Below are 7,129 nucleotides of genomic sequence, written 5' to 3' on the forward strand. Positions count from 1 at the left end.
AAATCTGCCTCCCAATCAGCTCCTCCGTGTCTCTGCTGCTTTTGGGGTGGGGTGGGGTGGGGGGTTGGTGTGAAAGGTTGGAAGGTCTATAGAAAATTTGCATTTGCATTAAAGTGACTGTTCCTTTCCTGTTTCTGACTTCCACCCATAATGACTCTGTAGACAAACCCTCCTCGACAATCTCCCTTTTTGCAGTTGTGATACTATCCCTGATTACCAATGTCACTCCCGTGCCTCTCTTACCTCCTGCTCTATTCCTCTTGAAGCATCTAAACCCCGGAACATCCAACAACCATTCCACTCCTGTGATATCCAAGTCTCTGTAATGGCCACAACATCGTCGCTCCAAGTACTGATCCACGCTCTAAGTTCATTACCCTTATTCCTGACATTTCTTGCATTAAATTAGGCACACTTCAACCTGTCACTTCAACCCAACAGCATAATAATGCCATTTAGCAGCACGTGATTAATTTCTACTGTTTTACGCAAAAAATGTACATCTCTATTGAAGTAATATTACTTTGTATCTGAGGCAAAAACCCAGGTTTCAGTTTGGCATTAACTACTTGGGCGTTGCTGCTTAGTCTTGACCATATGAACATCAAAGAAAGTAAAACTTGTTAATTTCTAGCAGGCTGAGAAAACCCTAAGTCTTTAAATTTTCCAGCATTTTGCTGATGACTACACATGTTACAGCCAATAAAATACTTTACAAATGTAATAACTGTCTTAAAGTCTGACATATATAGCAAGCTGGCACATGACAAGCTCCCACAAACATTAGTGTGATTATTACAAGATAATCTGTTTATGTAATGTTGATTGAGGAATAATCCCTGATCCTATTCAAAATAATGCCATCAGATATTTTACATCTGGCTGAGCAGGCACATGTGTTCTCTGTTTAATGTCCTAGCAGCATCTCTGACAGTAAAGCACTCCCTCAGTACTGCAGCACTGCTAAATGTGATTCTGTGTTTAAAACCTAGAATTGGGATTTTAACTCATTGTGATTCAGAGTTGAGAGTGCAATAAACTGAGCAACAGCAGACACAGATAATTAATCTTGAAAACATAAAGGCTAGTCTGATGCATGTGCATATGATCAGGGGATAAGAAGTAAAAGAGTTGAATGGAAACCAGTTGAGTGGGGCTTTCACAGCTCTCTCCCTTGTGGTAGTGGGAATAGAATCAGGGTGGTGAATTTAGGCTGAGGTGAGAGACTGGATAACGGGAGTGTGGAAATAAAAGCCAGTTACATGGCCAGTTTAATAGAGAAGAGGTGAGCGTAAGATAGGAATAAATCCCTGGAGAGAAGCAAATGTATTGTGACGCAATGCAGATATGTGGATATAATGGGAGAAAGGGGTTGTGAAACGATTCAGGAAGGAGACGGGGAAAAGATCTGTTAAATATATGTTCTGCTCATTCCCCACTGCAATTATTGGTGACTGCTTTTCCACCACTGCACTATCCATTACCTCCTACACGATTCAGGGGCTTGAGGGAAATTTAGAAGTTGGAAACTTAATTGAAGGAGAGAGATGTGGTGACAAGTCAGCAAAGAGAGTCAGAGGGAAGAGGAGACACAGCAACTAAAACATGGAGATGTCAAAAATATGCCAAGGTATTATGTTCTCAGACTAACCACATGGAAAGCTACAGGGGATGAGCCAGTGTAGGGTTTTTAACGTAGCGCACTTAAATCTACAACTTTGTTTTGGAGGGAAAATCCTGATGATTTCCCTGAGCCCTGAAGTTGAAAACCATTAACAACTCTCTGGCCAAAAAAATTCCTCCTCATTTCAGTTCTAAAGTTTATGCCCTCAGCTCCTAGTCTCTGCAACTTATGGAAATGTCTCCCCCTCCATTCTGTTTAGGCCTCTTGGCACTCTATAAGTTTCAGTCATATCCCCCTATTTTCTTCTAAATTCCATGGTGTACAGAACAGAGTCCTCAACTGCTCCTCATGTGACAACTACTTCATCCCTGGGATCATTCTTGTAAACGTCCTCTGGTCACCCTCCAACGCCAGCACACCCTTTCTTAGATAAATGTCCTAAAACTGCTCACAATATTCCAAATGGGGTCTGACCAGAGCCTTACACAGCCTCAGCAGTACATCTCTGTCCTTGTTTTAGCCATCTTGAAACAAATGTGAACGTTACATTTGCCTTCCTAACTGCCAAAATCAATCTGCATGTTAACCTTAAGAGAATCCTGAACTAGGACGCCTAAGTCCCTTTGTGCCTCAGATTTCCAAAGCCTTTTCCCATTTAGAAAATAGTTTTTGCTTATATTATTCCTACCCAAGTACATAACCTCACACTTCTACACATTATATTCTGTCTGCCATTTCTTATGCCCACAGTCCTAGCCTGTCCAAGTCCTTTTTCAGTCTGTCCACTTCCGCAAAGCTACCTGACCCTCAACCTATCTTTATGCCATCTGCAAACTGAGCAAAAATGCTCTCCGTTCCTTTGTCCAGTTTGTTAATGTGTAACATGGATAGTGGTGGTCCCAACTGTTATGGACCTGATCAGACCCCCCCCCCCCAAATACTTGAAGAAGCTAGCCTAGACCATAACTTTTCTCATTTTAAAGGTAAATGTGAATTGTGTGTTCCAAATGTGATGTGACTAATCAAACTGCTCAACTTTAAGCAAAAAAAATTATTTAAATATTACAGTTAAAATGCACACAAAGGAAAGAAGAATTTAGAATAACTTAACTATTGGAAAACTTAACCAAATCATATATACATGTAACAATTACTAATTAACTGTTCTAATGTAATTATGTTCCATAAACACACCTTGGCAAAAAAGCAAATTCAGACACAGATTTTTAACTGCAATTCTCTAATCCAAGAGGAAACATCATCAAGAGAGGTTTCTGAGAAAGTAGCAGCTAGGAATCAGTTTCTGAAGCTCCAACCCTCTGGGACCCAAACAGCTTTTGATTGTTACAGCTCATCCTTAATAATGGACTCTAAAATAGGTCAAGCTAACCATCCTATACTTTCCTGTCTTCTGTCTCCCTCCCTTCTTAAACAGAGATGCTACATTTATCATTTTCTGGTCTTCTGAGATCCTTCTTCACTTCAGAGATTCCTGAAAGATCACCCCCAATGCCTTCACAAATCTCAACAAAAGGGTGATTTCTCCACCTGCAGACCTTTCAGCTTCCTCAGCATCATCTCCTTAGTGATGGCCACTATACCAACTTCTTCCCCTGACACTCTTGAAATTCTGGTATACTATTGGTGGATCCATGGTGAAAACTGATACTAAGTATCCATTCATGTTCTTTCTGTTCCTTCTGGCATCTTTTATGATATTTTCTAGAACAGCTATATTTTTGTGTAGCCAGGAGTGACAGCTAAGAAACCTTTCTCCCTAGGGTTAGTTTAGACTGTATCACTTAATTGCTTCGCCATAATTTTAGTGAAAAGGCAAAGCATTATTGGTCCAATTGTGATTGACCTCCATTTTTCTATGATTTTCAGGCATTCTGTATCTTCCTTTTTAGGAATCGGAAGCATTCAACCCTTCTTTATGACTCTCTCTCATTCCTTTAGTCTCCATTATTATTTCTTCTGCCTCATTTTTTGATAGTTCAATGTCCACTCTTGCCTCTCTCTTATCTTTTATATATCTAAGAACACTCTTGCAATCTTCTTTTATATTGCTAGCTAGCTTAGCCTCAGATTTAATTGTGTCCCCCATTCTTGCCATTTTGGTTATCATCTGCAGGTTTTTAAAGGCTTCCCAATCCTTTGGCTTCCCACTAGTCTTCACCACACAATATTCTCCTTCTTTGTACTCGCTTCGGCAGCACACATACTAAAATTGGAATGATACAGAGAAGATTAGCATAGCCCTTGCAGAAGGATGATATTCAAATTCATGAAACGTTCCATATTTTTTGGGGGGCACGGTGGCTCAGTGGTTAGCACTGCTGCTTCACAGCACCAGGGACCCAGGTTTAATTCCAGCCTTGGGCAACTGTCTGTGTGGAGTATGCACATTCTCCCCGTGTCTATGTGGGTTTGCTCTGGTTTCCTCCCACAATCCAAAGATGTGCAGGTCAGGTGAATTGAACATGTGAAATTGCCTATAGTGTTAGGTGCATTAGTCGGGACGGGGTGGGGAGTTGCTCTTCGGAGGGTCGGTGTGGACTTGTTGGGCCTGTTTCCACACTATAGAGAATTGAATCTAAGCTAATCAGAATCTAATTTTGCTTTTATCCTGCCCCTGGTGTCCCTTGTCAACCATGGCTGCCTTGTTCTCCCCTTAATATGCTTCCTCTTCCTTCGGATGAATTTTTGCTGCACTTTCCAAAATACCACGAGAAACCCCTGCCATTGCTGCTCCACCAATTTCCCATACCAGGCTCCTCCTCCAACCAACTCTGTTCATCTCCTCTCACATGTTTTTGGAGTTACCTTTACTCAGTCATTAAATCTGATTCAACTTTCTCCCTCTCAAACTGCAGGTTGATTTCTATCATATTATGGTCACTGTTCCCTCGGAATTCCTTCACCTTAAGCTCACTAATCAAATCTGCCTCATGACATGTCACCAAATCCAGAATTGTCTGTTCACTCGTGGGTCTACCACAAGCTGCTAAAAAAAAACGATCTCATAGACATTCCATGAAATACTTTTCTTGTGATCGGCTACTGACCTGATTTTCCCAGTCCACCTGCGTATTGAAATTCCCCATGTTTATTGTAAACATGTCTTTCTAACATGTCTTTTCTATCTCCTGATTTATTTTCCTTGCCACATCTTGGCTACTGCTAGGAGGCCTGTATACGACTCCCAGTACAGTATTTTTCCCTTTGCAATTCCTCAACTCTACCCACACAGAATCAGCACCTTCTGACTCGATATCACTTCTTGCTATTGATTTAACTTAATTTCATTTCTTACTAATAAGGCAACCCATCCCATCTGCTCATCTGCCTATCCTTTAAATAGGACACATATCTTTAGATATTTAGTTACCAGCCCTGATCCTCTTGTAGCCATATCTCTGTTCTACCCACAACATTATATCTGCCAATTTCAACCTGTGCTACAAGCTCATTCACCTTGTTTCGTATACTGCTTCTATTTCAGTACAACACTGTCAATCCTGTGCTGATTGACCCCCTTCTTGTTGAACCCAGTCTTTGGGACTCTTGATCCTGACCACAGAGAACAGTGTCTATTCCCCTGTCTGTGTTATCACTGATTGCAACTATATTTTTCTTTCTTCACCTGTCTTGAATGGCTCCTTGTACCATAGTGCTATTGTCAGATTGCTCACCCTCTTCATATTCCCTGTCATCCACACATATTGTTCAAGAATCTGAAACCTGTTAGACAAGCTTAAGGTTTGAATCTCCTTCACCTCTACCTGCCTTGCTCATAGTCACACCCTCCTGTCCCTGACTACTGACTGAATTTGAGGTAGTTAATCTAATGGGTGTGATTGCCTCCTGAAACACAGCATCCAGATAACTCTCCCCCTCCCTGATGTGTCACAATTTGCAAAGCTCAGTCTCCAGCTCATCAACTCTGAGCTGGAGTTCGTCAAGCAACCCACACAAGTGGTCACTATGAATTCCAATGGTTCCATCACCTTTCTCATCATGCAGGTTCAACACATCACCTGGTCCTACATTTTTTTTATGTAGTCCTTAATTTGAATTTTAAACATTTCCTACTGATCTTTGAGTTTGCAACCTGTAAATATTTCTCATGGTTATATTCAATCTGAAACTAAGCCACAGCAGATAGTTGAATTAACAGATATTAGTAATCAATGAATTTAAGGTTTTGCTTTGATGTCACTTTTTCTTTTGTGCTGGGCTCTTAATTCTGGGCTTATTTAATCCTATGAAAAGACCTTTCAAACTATGAACCAACAGAAGCAATTATCTCTTCTCATCTGCACTGAATTCCCACAATGCCTCCAAATTTCCTGAGCTATATGCTCATTCTCACTCTGGGTGTGATCTCTCCTTCCTGACCATATGCAGTTATAGACTACTGCACCAATAAACAGGAATAATCTCCTTTAAAAATTCCGATTTCAATTTTCTTTTGAAATTTCTAATTTTCCAAAATTATGCCAAGATGACAACCTCACTTAACAATTTCTTTTAAGATTATTCTGAGATAATTATGGTAGGATATTAACATCAAAGTGAAGAAAGTGACTTCTATAATTCATTCGTGGAATATGGGGGTTGCTGGTCTGGGTCAGCATTCATTTTCGGTCTCTCGTTGCCCTTGAGAAGGGCTACCATTTGAACTGTTGCAGTTAATTTGCTGTAGGCAGACCTATAATGCTGTTCAGGAGGGAACTTCAGGTGCTGGTGTTGGTGCGTGTCTGCTACTCTTATGCTTCATGATGGTAATAGTTATGCCAATGGAAGGTGCTGTCTGGGGACCCTTGGTGAATTACTGCAGGGTATCTTTTAAATAGTACGATGTTGCAAGTGAACATCAGTGGTGGAGATAGTAGGTGTTTATGGATGTGGTGGCTGTGAAAAGGAACTGCTTTACCCTGATGGTATCAAAGTTCTCGAGTGTTCTTGGAACTGCGCTGCTAACTGCCCTCTGCATGTCACATTGCATTTTGTGATGACTTTGCCAGCCTTGATTATTCATTTAGCAGATGATAGAATACAGTTAAAAGTTGGAAATGTAACCAAGAGCTCCTCCTGTGTGGTTCAAAGGCACTTCCTACCTTGCTGATCAATACATAGCACTGGTGAGGTCGACAGAAATCATTTTGTTACGGTTTACAGAATGTATTGATAAAACCTACCTAAAGAATGTGTCCATATTGCACAAGATTAGACTGGAACTGTTAAATGCCAATGAAAAATCCTGGAATTGATTGATGTTTTCCTCCCCACTATTGATTTGTGCACACATGAACATTGAAAATTTAATTGATGTAGCTGCTATATGCAAACAACAACAGAAAGATTGATCGATTGTCATGTCGTTCATGTAATGATGTGTCAAGGCACTTCAGAGCAGCTTTACAAAGTATATGTTGACATGGAGCCATAAAGGTGTTACTGAGATGATTGGTCAAAAGCTTGAATAAAGAGGTAGGCTTT

General features: G+C 40.6%; 1 non-coding gene across 1 annotated transcript; it reads left to right on the plus strand.

Moving 5' to 3' along the window:
- Nucleotides 1–3,824: 3,824 nt before the first annotated feature.
- Nucleotides 3,825–3,931, plus strand: LOC132826548 (U6 spliceosomal RNA). The gene has a single exon (XR_009645889.1). It is a non-coding gene; the product is annotated as a U6 spliceosomal RNA (small nuclear RNA).
- The last annotated feature ends 3,198 nt before the right edge of the window (nt 3,932–7,129 follow it).

This window comes from Hemiscyllium ocellatum, chromosome 22 (genome assembly GCF_020745735.1).
Source record: "Hemiscyllium ocellatum isolate sHemOce1 chromosome 22, sHemOce1.pat.X.cur, whole genome shotgun sequence".
NCBI lineage: Eukaryota > Metazoa > Chordata > Chondrichthyes > Orectolobiformes > Hemiscylliidae > Hemiscyllium > Hemiscyllium ocellatum.